Below are 20,907 nucleotides of genomic sequence, written 5' to 3' on the forward strand. Positions count from 1 at the left end.
GCCATATGCTCTCTCGTCTCAGTCTTTCAACTCGCTCAATTCCGGATTGCGGTCCTAGAATATCTGCAGATGGAGGTTGGGTGGGTGTAACTGCAGCCAAAATCTGATCAACCTTGGCTTGGAGATTGAGGAATTCCTTCCCAGTGACCGCATCCTTCTTCTTCTTCTTCTTCTTTTCCTTGGGCTTAGCTATGGAGTGTTGAGAACCGCTGGACTCTTCTTCTTCTTCGAACATCATAAGGTCTTCATCGGAAGGATTCGGTTTGTTGACCTCTTGGATGTCTTCATCATCAAAACCAAAGGTAGGTGTTGAGCTGAGTTCAATTGCTGGCTCTTCGTCTTGAGATGGGTTGACTGCGGTAGGTGGAACAAAAGTTGAAGTAGGAGGAACCTTTGAAGTAGCTGCGGCTGCGGATGTAGCTTGAGCTTTTAGCAAGGTGTCTGCCATTTGATCCATCCAGGTTTGAACCTTTTGGATTGTGGCAGCAGTATGGGCATTGCTGATGGCATTTGCCCAATACTTGGCCATAGACATGATTTCTTTTTCCTTCTATTGTTGTTGTTTGACCTGCTCCCCTTGGGCTTGGAATGCTCTTTTAAAAGCAGCATATTTCTTGATTTTGGCATCAGTAGTGGGCTGATACTGACTCCAAGAGTCACTTGAATCTTCGCCCTCAATTGGTTCTGTTCGCACCAAGGTGTCCTTTGGCTTCACAGATCCTTGAACATTAGTGTTCACCGAGCCTAAACCACCTGATAAAGATGTAAGCAGAGTAGGAGTTCCTGGCCTTCCTTGGTCTCCTTGACCCGTGGTCATGTCTGGCCGCGGCCTAGTTTTGGCATGGGCGAAAGAGATGCCCTGCGGATGTAGTGGTGTTTGAAGTGTTTGGGATACATGCAAAAGGATGGAGTCTAACTCCTCAGAAGTAAAGGTATGCAGCCGGGAAGCCCTGGAGACCTTAGGGTGGTATTCGAGTGTTGTATTGAATGGATGTGCGGCCATCCCACGGACTACCGGAGCCTGTTGAGAGGCTGCAGTATCAGTCCGATCATGCATTTGGCCAATGGTTTCGGTTGTCTTTCTTTTCTTGAGGATAGCTATAGGTCATCTATCTTCTTCAGAATAACTGGTCGAGACAGTGGTGAGTTCGGTTTTTCGTTTCTTTGATGGTGCGGTTGGTTTTGGGGCATTAATCTTAGGTGTGTTAGTTTTCTTTTAAAATGGCATGGTTTTTCTCCGTTGAGAAAGGTTAGAAAGTGTAGTGGCAGAGGGGGCTGCGGTACCCTCAGGGAGAATGGTTGTAGAAGGAAGAGGTGGGGTAGAAGGGTATGGGATAATACCCTCGGTGGCCTCTATATGATCTGAGACATCAGCAGTCTCGAGACCAAGCAAGTTAAGAATGTGAATGGGGGGCATGCGGATAGGTCCAAATAAAGTTTGATCAGAAGAGGGATTGTACCTTTTGACATCCTTAGTGACAAAGAAGTTGATGTCACTGCCCATGTCGATACCAACATCCGCATGTAGATCAGAAATACACAAAGACCAGAATCGAGAAAAGGTGAACTCGGTTGGGTTCTCTCTGGGGTGCTCTTTGGGAATGTATTGGAGGAAGTAATCCCAAAGAATTTGGCCATAATTGACATCGTGGCCGGTGAAGATGCTCCAGACCAGTTCTAGCAGCTTTAAACCCATGTTGTCGATGCCTCCGATTCTGCTGGATAGACAGCGGATGACAAAGTGGCATACGAACTGCCAAACCATATGCAGTTGGTTCTTCTTGAACTCACCAATCCCTCGGATCGGTTTCTGATAACCCGTTTGGTAGAGTGTGGTGGTGATGTCAGATAACAATGGTGTGAAGATCTTGATGGAGGGATGAATTAGAAGGTTTATGGCAGTCAAGAACTTCTCTTTGGTCAAGATGACCAAAGAATCATTGATGAGGTTAAGATGCACTTCTTGTGGGTTTTCCAGTGGTCTGTATGCAGAAAGAGCACACTTGAAGAGTGTAGAAACAGGAACAACATTAGTCAATGCGTCAAATGGGCCAAACAAGATATGGTTCTTGAGATAGTTTATCATTAGTTTGGTTGGGGCATTATACGACTGATGATCTTCAAACACTACTCTGAAGTTGCTTGAAGCAATCATTGGGGATGTGGAACCAGTTGGATTCATCGAGCCTGAAGCCTTGGATTGCTTCTTTGATGCACCTGATTTTGTCATTGACAGATGAGAAATTGGAGTTCTTGAGAGCTCAATGGAGTTTGGGAGAGATGAGAGTATAATCGATTAAACAGAGAGGGTAAACGATTTTAGAGAAGAAGATGGGTTTATAAAGGAGGTAAAAGGATTTTAACCCTAGGTAAAAGATAGAAGGGGGTAAGAAGTTGAATGGGATTTTTTGGATGGAATCAATGATTATGGGATTGAATCTCAACCACACGAAGATGAAATGGGTTTTGTAGAGATTTTTGAAAGATCTGAAAAGGGGTTTGCATTTAATGGCGGATTAGACGCATAGTAGAATGTCAGATAAACATGGGGTGATGAGAGAGAAAGTTGTAACTGATGGGACGTGGTTGGGAGAGGAAAAAGACAAGTTGGGGATGGATTGATTTGGGAATCATTCTTTTTGTCATCATCCCTAAAATAGGTCTGATCCGGGGTTTATTCAAAAAGGGAATGTGACAGTTTCTAAAGGGAATGTTTGTATTTTATTTAATGAAGGATCATTAAATAGCACACAAAGATTAGAGAGTTAATGGTTCTGTTGGAATTTATTTAAGGCGATTGCGGATGAAGTCATTACTGCGGTTGAGAAACTTCATCGCGGATGAGCAAAGAAGGATTTCAGAGAGAATCTGTGAGAAAACACTTGTCCAAAGGTTAGAAATAAAAGATCATTAAAACCCATGAGAGATACGTATGACATATGGTTGCGGTACCTAGATTGCGGTACCAAAACCATCTCATATGTAATTCTCAGTTAGAACCGCAAAGGAGAGCAATGATGGTCTGCGGTAGCTAACACTTCATAAAGAATTGCGGGTCCGGATTAAACATTCCCAACATTTGTAAGAATGCATTGAGTTTTCTAGATTCAAGAGCTTTTGTGAAAACATCAGCAATCTCTTCATGAGTAGGAACAAACATGAGTTTAATATTACCTCTCAGAATATGATCTTTGATGAAATGATACTGTAACTCAATATGTTTTGTCTTGGAGTGCTGAATAGGATTATAAGAAATCGCTATAGCACTTTCAGAGTCACAGTAAATTGGTATCCGCAACATTGTGTACCCATAGTCTAACAATTGTGTCTTCATCCAAAGAACTTGGGAACAGCAGCTGTGGCCACATATTCTGCTTTTACAGTAGATAGGGATACACATGTTTGTTTTCTTAAAGACCAGCTTACAAGTCTTCCTCCTAGGAATTGGCATCCACCTGATGTACTTTTTCTATCGAGCTTGCAACCTGCATGGTCCGCATCGGTGAAGGCTTAAAGACTGAAGTCGTTACCAGCGGGATACCATAAACCCATTGATTTGCTTCCTTCAAGATACCGAAGAATTTGTTTGGCTGCGGTCATGTGGGATACTTTTGGATTAGCCTGGTATCTTGCACATACACTAGTTGCGAAGACAATGTCAGGTATGCTTGCGGTGAGGTACATTAGTGAACCAATGATACCTCTATAACTCTTGTGATCCACAAATTCTCCGGAGGGATCAGCAGAGATCTTATAACCGAAGACCATAGGGACCTTAGCAGAAGAGCAGTTGTCCATTGAATATTTCATCAGAAGTTCGGTGGTGTATTTCTCTTGATGAATGAAAATTCCTTGCTAAATTTGTTTGACTTGAAGACCTAGAAAGAAGTTAATATATCTATTCATGCTCATTTTGAATTTGTTGTTCATGAGCTTAGCAAATTCATCTACCATGCCTTGATCAGTACACCCGAAAATGATATCATCCACATGTATTTGTACTAACATAAGGTGGTCACCATTTGCTTTTCTGAATAATGTGGGATCAATCACTCTTCTTTTGTACCCGGATGAGACAAGAAATTCAAAAAGTGTCTCATACCAAGCTCTTGGGGCTTGCTTTAGACCGTAGACTACTTTTTCAAGCTTGTAGCAGTGGTCTGGAAATTCACTATTTTCAAATCCTGGAGGTTGCTGAAGATAAACTTCTTCTTTTAGTTCACCATTTGGAAAAGCACTCTTAATGTCCATTTGGTGTACCTTGACATTTTTGTGGGCTGCGTATGCTAAAAAGATCCGGATGGCTTCCATGCGTGCTACCGGAGCATACGTTTCATCGTAGTCAATGCCTTCTAGTTGACTGTAGCCCTTGGCAACAAGTCTTGCCTTGTTTCTGATGACTGAGCCAGACTCGTCTAGCTTATTCTTGATAACCCATCTTGTACCAACAATAGTATGACCTTGTGGAAGAGGAACAAGTTGCCATACTTTGTTTCTTTCAAATTCTTCTAATTCTTCTTGCATTGCAGCTATCCAGTCTGATTCAAGCAAAGCTTGTTTGATCATTCTAGGTTCGACCGTAGACATAAAAGCTACATAATGGAGTGATCAGATAAGTCCTTGGAAGACCGAGTCTGGATATCTACGGATGGGTTGCCAACAATTTGACCTGGTGGGTGGTCTTTTGTCCATACATGAAGACGTGGCATCAGATGATCAGCAGCTGTGGTAGAAGGGATATCTTGGATGTTAGTGGAATCTTCGGTTGGAGATGGCAGTTCCCCCTGGACTTGAGAACATCCTGCTGAATCATCTTGATCTATTGAAGCAAAATTTTCTTGAGGAATCGGCAGAGATTGAGGTTCCCCCTGGATTGTGGATGGGAGTTCCTCTGGAACCTGAGAATGTTCCCCCTGGAATGCAGATGGGAGAGTGACAATTCTAGGATCAGATCTAGTGTCAATATTCTCTATGAATTCATCATCTGAGTCCTCCAAAGGTTCGTTTAATGGTGAAGCTTCACTTCGGGCAGGAATGTCAGCAACATCAGGTACTGGAATCTCAACGGTTGCAACAAGATCCAGAGTAGAGCTTTCCCCTTCAACCGGAGAGGTGGAAGTATTGAGCGATACTACTTCAGATAGAGATGGTCCAGATATGTCGGCATGTTGCTGTTGAGCTGCGGGTGACACCAGACCTTCGGATAGCTTTGCCGTTTCAATGGGATCAAAAATTTCATCATAGTTGATTTCAACTAGATTCAGAGGTCTGGAAGCAATGCGGATATGAGAGCCATCAAATTTCACATCAAAGCTTTCAATGATCAACCTTGTTCTTCTGATGAGCACTCGATATGTAGCCTTGTTAGTAGAATAACCAAGGAAGATACCTTCGTCAGACTTTGGTGCAAACTTGTTGAGTTTGTCTCTGTTGTTGATCACGAAGCTTCTACATCCAAAGATATGAAAGAAACGAACATTGGGTTTGCGATTGTTGAGACCTTCATATGGTGTTTTATTGAGACGCTTACACACGATACTACGGTTTTGAACAAAGCATGTGGTTGCTACTGCTTCGGCGCAGAAGTAGAGAGGAAGTTGGGCGAAGTTAAGCATGGATCTGGCTGCTTCAACGAGTGTGTGGTTTCTTATTTCTACTACACCATTTTGTTGAGGTGTATAGGGTGCTGAAAAGTTGTAAGAAATGCCTTTGGAAACTAGGAAACTGTTCAGAAGATGATTTGTGAACTCAGTTCCATTATCACTGTGGATTCGTCTGACTGGAAGCTTGATTTGAAGTTCGATTTCTTTGATGAAGTTAATGAAGATTTGTGGTGTCTCTGATTTGAGTCTGAGAAAGAAGACCCATGTGAAGCATGTGTAGTCATCAACAATAACCAGTATATATTTTTTGTGGTGAAGACTGGCTACGGTTGAGGGACCGTAGAGATCAATGTGTAATAGCTCCAGTGGTTCAGAGATAGAAGAATCCATTATCAGAAGATGACATGCTTTTGATTGTTTACCGCATTCATATGCTGGACAAAGAGTATCGTTGCTGAATTTGAGAATGGGGAGACCACGGACTAATTCTCCTGTGATGAGGTTGTTGATGTAACGAAAGTTGAGATGAGCTAGCTTGCGATGCCATAGCCAGCAGACTTCGGATACAGCTTTGGACAGAAAACACAGCTGCGGTTTACCAATGATGAGAGAAACATCCAGTGGATACATCGTGCCTTCGGAGCGAGATTTAATTAAGCAAGTGCTTCGATCACTTGTCATTATGTAACAGAATTGATCATAAAATTCAACACGATGTCCTGCTTTACATAGTTGGCCAACACTGATAAGATTGTGTTTAAGGCTTTCTACATAAGCTACCTTCTGAATGGAAAAGTTCCCCGTAGTGAGAACATTGTAACCTCAGATGACATCGTCTGCATTGTTGCCAAACGTGACATTTCCACCATTGCATATAGGCCTGAAATCCCGAAGGTACTCTAACCTTCCGGTCATGTGAAAGGAGCAGACACTGTCAATTAACCATTCTTCTTCTTGTTCCTCCTTGCACAAAGCCTGAGAATTACACGGTTAGTTTAGGCATCCCAACAAGTTCAGAACCAGGGACGATTGATACATTCTTAAATGATGCATGGTCCGAGGTTGCATGAACAGGTCTTTTGTAAACTTTTAGACCTAATCCTGGGTGTTTGTTCAGATTTGGATTATTACGAGTGATGAGTTAAGAAACTCTTTGATCGTTTAGATCTTTAAACAAATTAATCATAAAAGCGTAAATAGAAATATCAAACACAAGAGTGAATCAAAATATGCCAACTGATTCAATAGATTCAAGCCTCAGTAGAGCTCGACAAAGAACTTCCGATGTAGATGCTACTAGGGTTACAAACGATAAAAATAATATCTGTGAATAATCGACTTCAAAATGTACGTACTAGGATGCATGCGAGCATCAATATATAGTAAACCCTAGAATATAAAATCACGGATGGATAGGCCCAATCTGGTTACAAAATTGGACTAATGAACGATCCCAAGACGCAACACCCAACGGACCCTACAATCTCCCCCTTTGCGTCAATTGGAGTGAGGCTCTACTTTGACTTGCTGGGTCCAGCTGCAAGAACTTTCTTTGTGGTTTCGAATAGACGTTGAATGAGGGCAAGGATGGTCTGTCTGAAGCGAAGGTACCACTGGATCATGTCATCAAAATACTTCTTTTCATCTGCAGAGTTCTGCATGCATCGATTGATGATCCCTAGAACATGTTCCAAGCACGCAGTGGTGTACAGATGCTTATCTGCCAAGGCGAACAGGCATTTTTGGCCTTTGTTCCTTGTGAACATGACAGAGATCCGCTTCGAGTCGATTCTTCCCATCTACATCATATTTAAATCACTTGCAGAACCAACAGGAGAGATGGTAGGCTTTTTCTTGAAAATACTTGCGATCTCCTGATCCATCTTGGCAACCTCCATGATGTAGCAAACTAGCATCCATTTGAAGTGATCGATGATTGGCCCATATTCAACTTTGTTGGTGAGGAGGATGTTGTGCAAAATGATCCAATCATGTGGATTCAGGTTGGGAAGATCAGCAAGTGAAATAGCATGTTCAGTTTTAGCAGACCCCCTCAGCACTTTGAACCGAATGTTTGTGAAGTTCCCCTCCCGAAACGGTTTGAGGACCCGAACGTTAATGATCTTCTGAGCACTCCATGTCTGATACTGAGGCTGAGCAGACCTCAGATAGAAGTCAACGAGCTCCCTATCAACCGTTGGGTGAGGATGAGGCACATCAGCAACATGAGAGAAAGCATGAAAAATGAAGGCCTTTCGGGTTAAGGGCATGTCGAACTGAGAGTCGACAGAATTGACCCTATCCAAGGAAATCAACGGTTCGATCCATAAGATGCTGGGAGTATCAATGGATTCTTTGATAAGCTTCTCGAGAGTCCATGGAGGAAATAGAGTTTTTCGACTCTCAAGAAGATCGTGAGCCTCCTTCATTTTTCTTTCGTTCGCCTCAGCCTCTCTGGCAACACGAGCACTCATGTCTGCATCCTTTTCCCGGCCTTGTTTCTTCAAGAGATCAACGATGGTCACTTTATCATCATCACCATCACTGTCTTCAATAACCTTCTTCCCTTTATCTTTAGCACCCGAACCTGAAGCTTGACCTGCTAGAGGAGGTTCGGTTGCTTTAGTTGATGTAGAAGTAGGAGGTGGTTGAGACACATTTTCTCCCCCTTGTTTTGGATGGGCCACGAACTTAGGAAGCCCTTCAATTTTGCTGAGTAGGGCAATAGCGGGAGCAAGCTTCTCAGCTAGAGTGCGCCTCACAGAATAGTTCAGGATGGGATCATGTGCTTCAATAATGTTGGAGAGGGCGTCATGGATATCCGAAACACACGTAGAGATGACCGCTCGCTCAGATCGGAGAGACGCAACCTCTTTTTTGATTGGAAGAGTTGAAGACTCTTGACCTTTAGAGCAGTGGTTTTTCGAGCAATAGCATCCATCATGGAGTTCTCTGAAGCGAGATCTTCTTGCAGCTTTGTCAAGCGCTCCTCAATAGCCGCCTGGAATGTTTTATTGTCATCATCAAGAGACTGACGAAGACTAGCAAAGGATTGCAATTTGGAAGCGAAATAAGTGGCCAGCTTCTCGACAAGAGAGTCAACCTTCGCTGCATTGGAATTAGCGGCTCCCTGTAAAGACTGTAAAAAATTGTTAGCATCGACAAATAGTTTTTTGACTTTTTCGATCGCAGCAGCACACGCCTAGGTAGATGCGTCGATAGCAGCAGTGGCAGAGTTAATGGAGGCTTCTTGTGCCTTGGTGAACGTATCAACTAGCCCCTGAATGGCATCCTCTGATATAGTGGACCGAGAGGAAGAGGAGGAAGCAATGACACTGTCGATTTTCTCATGAAGTTGCTTGAGATGCTTTTTAGTGACAGGAGCATCATCGTCATCATCACTTTGAACCTGATACGGACTATAGTAGACCGAGTCAAACGTCATGTCTTCTCCTCCAAGAAAAGTCTCGTCATTAACTGAGTGATTGGGAGATGAAGGCAAAGATGAAGGTTCGGCTGTGGGAGTAGGTTCGGGTGTGGAAGTATGTTCAGTAGTGGGTGTGTGTTTAGGTGCTTAAGTAGGAGCCCCTGTATCAGATACGTTGGTTCGAACTTCAGTGGTGGTTGTTGTAGTAGCTTCTGTGAAGATAGGAGGTGGTACAGGGATAGAGGTGGGTGGTATATGGGTAGTGGAGGTTATGGGGGGAATGGAAATAGAGATAGAGATTGGGGGAAGAGATACTGGTGTAGTTGAAACAGGTACCTCAGGTGAAGGCGAACGAGGAGGAGTGTCACCTCGAAGCGACTCCTCAGAGTCTGAACTCTCATCCTCTGATTCACTGGTGGAAGAGGCGAGAATGATTTTGCGCTTGGGTTGGGTTTTCCTCTTCTTTGGTGGAGGTGATTGAGCTGCCTTCGAAGGTGTTCGCTTCTTTGGAGAAGGCCCTTTCGCTCCTTTGATAACTTTCTTGTCTTTCCCCTTTTCTGTTTTCTTTCCCATGGGAGCAGGCCTGTCAGCATCGTGGATAGATTGAATCATTTCTGGAGTGAGCTCTCTAAGGCCTGAACGAAGAAACTCCTTGTAAGTTTTGATGATGCGACTATACCTTGGAACACACGCATACATTGAGTCAGGGATTGAGCCAAAGAACTGAAATTTGGAAGCATCAGTTACAATAATCCTCGTTGTGTGTAAAACGGCGACTGAGGAGAGTGGAGAACCAGCAACGACAGGGACATGATACTTGTCCATTGCCAACTTTGTGACCAGCGTCCAGAATCTAGCATAATATATTTCAGAATGACGAGAAGTAGAAGCGAGGCTTTGAATCAACTGCTGCCATAAAACTGAGCCATAGTCGAGATTGACGCTGTGGTACAGCCCGTAGAGAATTGTCATAAACAGTCGGCTAGCCCCATCAGAACCTACACTTCATTCTGATAATCCTTTGAACAACACAGTGAAGTAGCCATTCTACTGAGGAGGAAGACATGATTTCTTGAACTTGGTAACAGTGGTTAGAATCTCGGTGTAACCCATGTTGTAAAACATGGAGAACAACTGTCCCACAGGAATAGACTCAGGGTTACCCCTTGACTCATCAGGCTCGAGCCCTAGAAGCGAACATAATCGCTGTTTGGAGATGGAGGATTTGGTATCAAGAATGTCGAAGAAGATGCGATCGACAGACTTGTCATAGTGGGCAGTTGAGAAGATCTGCGACAAGCCCTTCATTGGAACGATTTTAGCCTTGGTTAATGCTTGAACCAGTGGAGAGTGCTTAGGACACTCCACAATTGGGAACATGAAGGCGTCGTAGGCATGTGGGGTGAGATCAATGATCAGTCTTTTCTGAGGTCGGATAGGCAGAATGTGGGAGGTAGCGTGAACAGTAGAAGAATCCGCCATTGAAGAGTGTTTTGGAGAAGAAGATGAATAGTGGGAGAAAATAATCGTTTCTTGCTCTCTGAATATTTGGTGCAGTAAAGAGGTAAAAGACTTTAGGGTTTACCCTTTATACAATTGGTAAAGGAGAGAGAAGAATCCGCCCCCAAATCTTCTTGAAAATCAAAGAGTTTGTTGATTGACGCGTGATGTCACAACTAGCATTTTTGCTAGGAAATTCTACTCTCATGTAATCCTTCACCTGGTGTAATGACTTGTACTCTAAGTGAATACCATACTCCATTCTCATTCAAATATATCTCATATGTTCAAGTAAGGGTTGGAAACCTTAGAAATCCCGATTCAAGTTCTTTATGGACTAGGATTTTACAATTAGGCCTAAAATGAATTAGTTTGCCTCTAATGGGCCATGTGGGCCAATTTAGGCCACAACAAATCCCAATAGCCCTAATGGACCCTAAATCTCTGTAATTAGACTTCATTGGGTCATGATCATCAATAAGGGCCCAATGGGCCGAGAAGTGATTATTGGGACTCATGATTTCGAGCCAAGGCAAGTAATAGCCCAATTTAAATTCTCATCTTCCTCTAGCCTAAAATTTTCGGCCCAACAAAAAAAACGAGATGGGAAAATACCTTGGGGAAATAAGGAGTGACACCTCACTTTTGTACAACATACATCTAAGGAAATTACATCCCACATATCCAAGCTTTTCCTATAAGTCAACCCCTACCTTTTCCCTCTCTCTTCTCTAACTCTAACCTATCTCTCTTCACAAACTTAACCAATATTCTCTCAAGAACATCCTTTCCTTCCATCCAAAATTTCGAAGATCTAGGGTGTTTTCAAGAGGACTCTTCGCCAAAATCATCATCCTTGGTAAGTTTATGCTTAGATCCATGGTCTAGTCTCTTGATTACTTCAAAAATCTTCTCTTAACTCATGCAATTTCGTGACCATGCATCTTAGAGCCATCTATGTTCCAAAGTTCTTCATGAAGCTTGCTAGGACCAAGATCTCTTCACTTCTTCACCTAGAAACCGAGAACAACAAGAAAGGTGAGTTCATACCCCCTTGATTTCTATTTTCACTTGTTTTTCGGGGGAGAATACAAGTCATATGTGTAGATCTATATATTTATGCACGATTAAGTGTGTTTTCTTGAAACATTTGGTGATTATGTGTTTATTTCTTTACTAATCTAAAAATATGTTAAGAAACTTGAAGTGTATCACTAGGATCTTCATATGAATCATGAGAAAAGTATGTTTTATCACATATAATACATTTAAACTGGTAGATCTGGGATTTGTACACTTGATATAGCAAAAATGAGTGTTGTATTCAAAGATCTATCAACTAAACTCACAAAACAGCCCTTGACAGGAATGTTTTGGTCCAATATCGGACTGCTTTGACCATCCAAATGGAAGTATTTTTCAAAACTGTTTCAAAACTGTTTTGACCATCCAAATGGAAGTATTTGAACAAAATGGAGACTAAAGTGTTATTCTTACAAAAATTAGGCCTTAATCCTAAATTTTTGGCTTATTGGGCCAAGAACATCTTTTTACAAAAGAAGGGTCGTGAAAAGGTAAAAATCTTACTTTTAAACAAATAAATCCCTTAAAACAAAATACGAGATCCACGACTACCGGCGAAACATAATAACCAACACAACTTCAACACCAATATCGTTACCAAACGAATTGATTTAGTCTCGAATCAATAACAAATAAAAGATCAATAAACAATAGTACTTCAATAAACACGCGAAATTTACGAGAAGTCAATATTCAATCTTTGGGCTTGAAAGTTTCAAATCGTGCTTGTTGGGCCTAGCTAGCCCAATAACATGATCTTTAGGCCCGAAGGGAACGCGCTTACATGTTATTGGGCCTTCTATGACCTAATTCCATGTAAAAGGACTTTCAATAGCTTTATTGTGCTGTTGGGCCCCAAGGGTCCATTGGTACTACTAGCGAAGTCGAGAAGTCAAATGCGAGTCGGGCCAAGTGCCTTTCGCATTCCCGATAGTCTTGAACAACGTGTGGAACAAAAGAGGGCTTGGTACCCTCCTTTCTCCTCGGTTGTGGGGCTATGAGAAGTCAGGGTGGTTGGATTAAGTGAGTCTTACGGACGATGCCTAAAGGATCGTTTGTAATTGGTAGTTATAAAATAGTCATTTTTATTAATGCGTGATTATAACAACTCACAACCCATAATTAATCCAATGTCACCTGGAATTATCGATTAGACAGATTCGTGGCGTAAATCAAGAGAAGTCAAGGTGGTTGGATTAAGTGAGTAGTACGGACGACGCCTAAAGGATTGTTTGTATTTGGTAGTTATAAACTAGTCATTTTCATTAATGCGTGAATATAACAACTCACAACCCATAATTAATCCAATGTCACCTGGGTAATCATAAAAGATCGTCGTATCGGTATAACAATAAATAAATAAGATACGTAATTTTATGTATTGGGAAAACATCGGGTTTTCCCGGGGAGTTCAACACTTTTACCTATGTGATGTGTACAAAGTTCAACAATTATACATGTTTACAAAAATCGACAAGTATACTTACGGATCTTCACACTTTTTCTTGTATAAAATACTCGTTTCAGAAAATATCGGATTTTCTGGTGGTTTTCAAAGTTATACAAATCATTTTCACAAACATGCTTATGAACTCACCAACATTTTTATGTTGAATATTTTCAAAATAACTTGTATTCTCAGGTAACAGATAAACTGAAGAATAAGTACCAAGTGATGTCATGGTGTTTTGCTTAGATTTACTATCGAATGGTTTATGTTATGAAATTGTAACGTCTAAAACAATGCACTGAATGTAAACGATATCATTTGTAATATTTCAATGCATGGTGATGAATTATGTTATGATTCATGTATATTCATTGTGATGGTATTCAATTTGAGTCACAAGAGCCCTCGGACGTTTCCGCCGTCCGGTTCGGGGGTGTGACTGGTTGGTATCAGAGCTCTGTTTATAGTGATCTAGCATATCTAACCACACATTGATATGCAACTATAAACCAAAAGAGGGACTAACACAACTCTGAACAAAACAAGTAAAATATAACAACAAAAACACCCTTGCTTGTATTAGGAAAAAGAATATAATACCGAACCAAACAAGATAAGGCTAGTATCTCGGTTAAGCTAGGATTGTTCTTAGTTGTATCAAGGAGTAGATGTAGCCTGATCAACTACATTCCCTCCAAGGTACAACCATCACATGTCTTGAAGAAATCGTGATAGTTAGGGAACCTAAAAACATACCCCTTAATCTCCAATAAGGGAACCTCAACTAAATCTATGCAATAGTCGTAGAGTTATAGGAGTAATTGGTGTGCTATTTGTTTCTAGTATTCATAGCCCTTCGTGCAATACGCTATAGACGAGTATCATTAGCCAAGAAACCCCTATCTCCCTAGTAAGGTAATAGCAGGGTAGCTCGACTCAGAGGGGGAACCACGGGAGGATCACGAAGTAGAATTTCCAGGTGAACCCACCGACTCAATAGTGGACCTCGAAGAGGAAGAGCCAGAGGGCAATGATGATGATGACTCGGATGCAGAATCCGATGACATCAATCCTCCATGTAAAGCCAGAATACCTACATATCGTGTGGGCCCTAGTGGCCCCATGCCCCCTTAGGCACACGATATTTGGAGATAGAGTCACCAGGAGGGGATACGACCACACTACAGTAGGAACCGAGGTCTCTTCGATATTAGTCACAGAGGACCAGCTGACCGGGCCCTCCCAGTCCTGGTCTGGCGCACCTAAGGTATGGATAACCAAGCTCAGGACACCCCTAATCGAACGGAACAAATGTGGTTTGCTATTAAGAAAGATGAGGGGCAAACATAGGAAGTGAATGGAGACTCTCGAGCGAGATAGTTAGTTTGGGAAGTACGACTATAAGATACCGAATAACAAGTAGCTCGTCTCCGAAGTGAAATCACTTCATCAGCACCACCACCAGACACTTCCCGCCACAATTAGGATCAGCCTTTTCTACTTCCCCCTACTATCCGACATGACTCTCTTTCGCGTACTAAGATGGTACTTACCACTGGAACAATTATGTGCTATCTTTATTTCATATTACTACATAGACTCAATTATATGCTCAAGCGCACCCTCAAAACCGCTAGATACTTAAGGATCTCGAAACCAGAATAACCTATATACTCTAAGGATAGACGCAACGATCGTGCCAAATCTGTGATTACGTACTACCGCAAATACATCATAGGGATGTAGATGGAAGAAGTGAGAATTATACAACAAGATACAAAATTTATAGAGTACAACCAGCAATGACGATCATTACTTTCGATCTGGATTATCAACGTACATCAGGAAAATGCCATCCCGTAAGAATAACAAGCGCACCCGCGAGACACCGCTCCTACAGATGGAATCTGCCACATTTCAAGCTGCTGTAACGGCGGCAGTAACCACTGCGATGGCACAAATCAATGCAAACAACCCCAATGGAGGCGGGAACAACATTGACAACTCCAGCCAAAGGAACGAACATGGAAACCAAGAAGTGACAACCTATCAAGGAACTCCAAACCCCGAGCTTAAGAGCAGGAAGCTGAGGTTTGGAAGTAAGAGGAACGGACAACACACTCAAGGGTTCTCAATGGAGCAACATGTTGTTGCTGTTCATGCGACCATGACCCCTATTACACCAGCAACCAGGAGACCATATGCTGGAAACCTTCCAAAATGCAACCAATGCAAATTCCATCATAATGGAGCCTACCGGGAGATGCATTGTAACAAATGCAACCGAAAGAATCACACCGCCCGATTCTGTAGAACTTATCCATGCTAGAATCGTCAGCCAAATGAAAACGACAACCATCACAACAACCCTAACAACAACACCAATGATAAGACCGGTCACACCTGGTATGGGTATGGAGGAACCGGTCACTTCAGGCGCAATTGCCCCAAGGATAACAATCAAGGAGCAGAAGGATCAGAAATGGTCCTGACCTTGGGTCAAGGCAAAGCAGTCCATGACCCAATGGTTGTTATTGGTATGTTTCCACTTAACAACTCTTTCGCTTACCTCTTATTCAATAGTGAAGTTGAGTGAAGCTTCGTTAGTAGTAAATTCGAGCACTTACTGAAACAACAACCCCAAAGGCTAAACGAAGCCTTCACGGTGGAGATGGATAATGGGAAAAACCGTATTAACCAAAGATATTCATGTATATTGCACCTTAACACTAAACAACCATCCATTTCAAATAAATTTAATGCCAGTAAATATTAGGAGTTTTGATGTGATAATCGGCTTGGTTGGAATAAGCCCCCACCGTGCTGATACTATGTGTCGCGAGAGGGTCGTTTTCTTTCACCTTCCTAATCACGAAACTCTAATAATCCATGGTGATAAACCTAGCGCCAATCCTCTTCCTATCTCGTGCATCAAGGCACAGAAGTTCCTGCACCAGAAGAACTACGTTTTCCTCACTCATGTTGTGGACAAGACCAAAGAAGAGGTAGGCATGCAAGGTATTCCAGTAGCATGTGATTTTCCGGATGTGTTTCCCGAAGAACTTTCGGGAATATCCCAGAGAGACAGGTCGAATTTCAAATCGACCTCATACCGGGAACCACGTCAATTGCCAATTCACCCTATAGGTTGACTCCACCGAAAATTCACAAGTTATCCAGTCAACCGAGTAGAATTGTTGCGCAAATGATTCATCGGACCAAGCTTTTCACCCTGAAGAGCTCCGGTCTTGTTCTTCAAGAAGACGGATCTTTCAGAAAGTACATCAATTTTAGGAAATTGAATAAGCTCCCTATCAAAAATCAATACCCACTCCCTCGGACTGACGATCTATTTGGCTAGCTCCAAGGAGCTAGTTACTTCTCTAAAATAGATCTAAGAATCGGTTATCATCAACTTCGAGTCCGAGAAGACGACATTCCAAAAACTGCCTTCCAAACTCGTTGCGACCATTTCAAATTCATTGTGATACCCTTCGGTCTAATGAATGCTCCCATGGTATTCATGAACCCTAGTAACCGAGTTTTCCGAACCATTCCTAGTCTGCCTTTTCATTATCTTCCATCGATAACATACTCGTCTACTCACAAAGCAAGAACAAACATTGTCAACAACTACGACCGAGTTTGGAGGCGCCGAAGCCGGAGAATATCGTGAAGGAAGCACTTCGTAGACTGGACAAAACTGTCGTACTCAAAAGACGAAGCTTATTGTTATAAGAGTTGAGTTGGGCGCTATTCGGGTGATCGTCAAAAGGTTAACCCAATCTGCCCATCTCCTGCTAATATAGAAATCAAACAAGACGGAAAGATTAACATGGACCTATATCAAAGAGATCGTCAGACTCCATGATATATCAATGTCTTTTATCTTGGATCGGGATAACGGAATTACTTCAAGATTTTGACAGTTTCAGAAGGCTATGGGAACACAGCCAGTCATGAGCATTGCTTACCTTCCTCAAACCAATAGACAAGGAAAACGAACCATTCAACCACTCAAATTCATGCTACAAGTCTAGGTGTTTGAATTCAACAAGTCATGGGATACCCGGTTGCCCTTGATTGAATTCTTATACAATAACAACTATCGCAGGAGCATCAAGATTGCTACTTTCGAAACTCTTTATAGTCATAAATGCAGATCACTTGCCAGTACTCTCATGAGAAGATAATCCAAATCGAAGCTTGACTTCAAGCATCGCGAGACCGAAAGAAGAGCTATTTTGACAAGCGGCGTAAGCCATTAGGATGTTAAGTTGGGGATCGCGTGTTATTAAATGAATCACCTTGGAAAGGAATGATTCGCTTTAGGAAACTAGAAAACTAAACCCACGATACATCGGACTGTTCGAGATTCTTGCTCGGATTGGTCCAAGGAATTATAGGCTGCAGCTACAAGTAGAGCTCAGCAATGTACACCCTGTGATCAGCGTACCGAGTCTGAAAAAGTGGCTATCATGCAAAACTCTTATCATTCTTTTAGAAAGAGATCGAAATAAACAAGAATCTCCTGTTCTTAGAAGAACTAGTCGGGGCATTGGATAGGGAAGTAAAGCATACAAAACAGTCGCATTCTGGAAATGAAGGTTCGATGGAGCGCCAAGCGTAGATCGGAGTTCACATGGGAATGCAAGGATCAGAGGAAGCAGAAGTACCCTTACCTATTCTATCATTCATGAACCTACCTTTCGAAAGAATTTCGGGATGAAATTCCCTGTAACGGGGGGATGATGTCACAACTAGCATTTTTGCTAGGAAATTCTACTCTCATGTAATCCTTCACCTAGTGTAATGAATTGTACTCTAAGTGAATACTATACTCCATTCTCATTTAAATATATCTCATATGTTCAACTAAGGGTTGGAAACCTTACAAATCCCGGTTCAAGTTATTTATGGACTAGGATTTTATTATTGGGCCTAAAATGAATTAGTTTACCTCTAATGGGCCATGTGGGCCAATTTGGGCCACAACAAATCCCAATAGCCATAATGAACCCTAAATCTCTTTAATTAGACTTCATTGGGTCATGATCATCAATAAGGGCCCAATGGGCCGAGAAGTGATTATTGGGCCTCATGATTTAAAGCCAAGGCAAGTAATAGCCCAATTTAAATTCTCATCTTCCTCTAGCCCAAAATTTTTGGCCCAACAAAAAAAAGACAAGGGAAAATACCTTGGGGAAATAAGGAGTGACACCTCACTTTTGTACAACATATATCCAAGGAAATTACTTCCCATATATCCAAGCTTTTCCTATAAGTCAACCCCTACGTTTTCCCTCTCTCTTCTCTAACTCTCGGCCATCTCTCTCTCACTCTAATCTATCTCTCTTCTCAAACTTAACCAATATTCTCTCAAGAACATCCTTTCCTTCCATCCAAAATTTCAAAGATCTAGGGTGTTTTCAAGAGGATTCTTCACCAAAATCATCATCCTTGGTAAGTTTATGCTTAGATCCATGGTCTAGTCTCTTGATTACTTCAAAAATCTTCTCTTAACTCATGCAAATTGGTGACCATGGATCTTAGAGCCATCTAAGTTCCAAAGTTCTTCAAGAAGCTTGCTAGGACCAAGATCTCTTCACTTCTTCACCTAGAAACCGAGAACAACAAGAAAAGGTGAGTTCATACCCCCTTGATTTCTGTTTTCACTTGTTTTTCGGGGGAGAATACAAGTCATATGTGTAGATCTATATATTTATGCACGATTAAGTGTGTTTTCTTGAAACATTTGGTGATTATGTGTTGATTTCTTCACTAATCTAAAAATATGTTAAGAAACTTGAAGTGTATCACTAGGATCTTCATATGAATCATGAGAAAAGTATGTTTTATCACATATAATACATTTAAACTGGTAGATTTGGGATTTGTACACTTGATATAGCAAAAACGAGTGTTGTATTCAAAGATCTATAAACTAAACTCACAAAACAGCCCTTGACAGGAACGTTTTGGTCCAATATCGGACTGTTTTGACCATCCAAATGGAAGTATTTTTCAAAACTATTTTACATTCATAACGTTCAGGCTTATACCTTTAAAATGACTACTCGCACGTTTTCATACGATTGTTCTACAATTTTTGGCGAATTTTACAAAACTGCCTCTCATATTTGAAATTATTTTGGACCAACCTGTGAAGATGATCAATTTCACACTTGTTAGATGCCATTAAAAATTTTGAGAAAACTTGTGAACAAAGTAGACAAAATTTCTAAACTTTGAGAGTTTACGGATCCAAATTTCGACTTACGATGATTTTTTCTACAAATTTTCAAACAACTAGGTCGGAAAAGCTCAAAAATAAGAAAACGTGCATTTTCACAAAAATCAAGCCAAAAATGCTATTTTTGACAAAAAGGGGTTTTAAAATGCTATTTTTAATACAAAATAGTTATCAAAACAAGTTTTGAACAAAATGGAGATTAAAGTGTTATTCTTACAAAAATTGGGCCTTAATCCTAAATTTTTGGCTTATTCGGCCAAGAACGTCTTTTTACAAAAGAAGGGTCGTGAAAAGATAAAAATCTTACTTTTAAACAAATAAATCCATTAAAACAAAATACGAGATCCACGACTACCGGCGAAACGTAATAACCAATACACCTTCAAGACCAATATCGTTACCAAAGGAATTGATTCAGTCTCGAATCAATAACAAATCAAAGATCAATAAACAATAGTACTTCAATAAACACACGAAATTTACGAGAAGTCAATATTCAATCTTTGGGCTTGAAAGTTTCAAATTGTGCTTGTTGGGCCTAGCTAGCCCAATAACATGATCTTTAGGCCCGAAGGGAACGCGCTTACATGTTATTGGGCCTTCAATGACCTAATTCAATGTAAAAGGACTTTCAATAGCTTTATTGTGCTGTTGGGCCCCAAGGGTCCATTGGTACTGCTAGCGAAGTCGAGAAGTCAAATGCGAGTCGGGCCAAGTACCTTTCGCATTCCCGATAGTCTTGAAGAACTTGTGGAACAAAAGAGGGCTTGGTACCCTCCTTTCTCCTCGGTTGTGGGGCTATGAGAAGTCAGGGTGGTTGGATTAAGTGAGTCTTACGGACGACGCCTAAAGGATCGTTTGTAATTGGTAGTTATAAAATAGTCATTTTTATTAATGCGTGATTATAACAACTCACAACCCATAATTAATCCAATGTCACCTGGAATTATCGAGTAGACAGATTCGTGGCGTAAATCAAGAGAAGTCAAGGTGGTTGGATTAAGTGAGTAGTACGGACGACGCCTAAAGGATTGTTTGTATTTGGTAGTTATAAACTAGTCATTTTCATTAATGCGTGAATATAACAACTCACAACCCATAATTAATCCAATGTCACCTGGGTAATCATAAAAGATCGTCGTATCGCTATAACAATAAATAAATAAGATACGTAATTTTATGTATTAGGAAAACATCGGGTTTTCCCGGGGAGTTCAACACTTTTACCTATGTGATGTGTACAAAGTTCAACAATTATACATGTTTAAAAAAATCGACAAGCATACTTACGGATCTTCACACTTTTTCTTGTATAAAATACTCGTTTCAGAAAATATCAGATTTTCTGGTGGTTTTCAAAGTTATACAAATCATTTTCACAAACATGCTTATGAACTCACCAACATTTTTATGTTGAATATTTTCAAAATAACTTGTATTCTCAGGTAACAGATAAACTGAAGAATAAGTACCAAGCGATGTCATGGTGTTTTGCTTAGATTTACTATCAAATGGCGATGAATTATGTTATGATTCATGTATATTCATTGTGATGGTATTCAATTTAAGTCACAAGAGCCCTCGGACGTTT

This window comes from Lactuca serriola, chromosome 3, assembly GCF_051521515.1.
Source record: "Lactuca serriola cultivar US96UC23 chromosome 3, Lser_US96UC23_V15, whole genome shotgun sequence".
NCBI classification, from domain to species: Eukaryota; Viridiplantae; Streptophyta; class Magnoliopsida; order Asterales; family Asteraceae; genus Lactuca; species Lactuca serriola.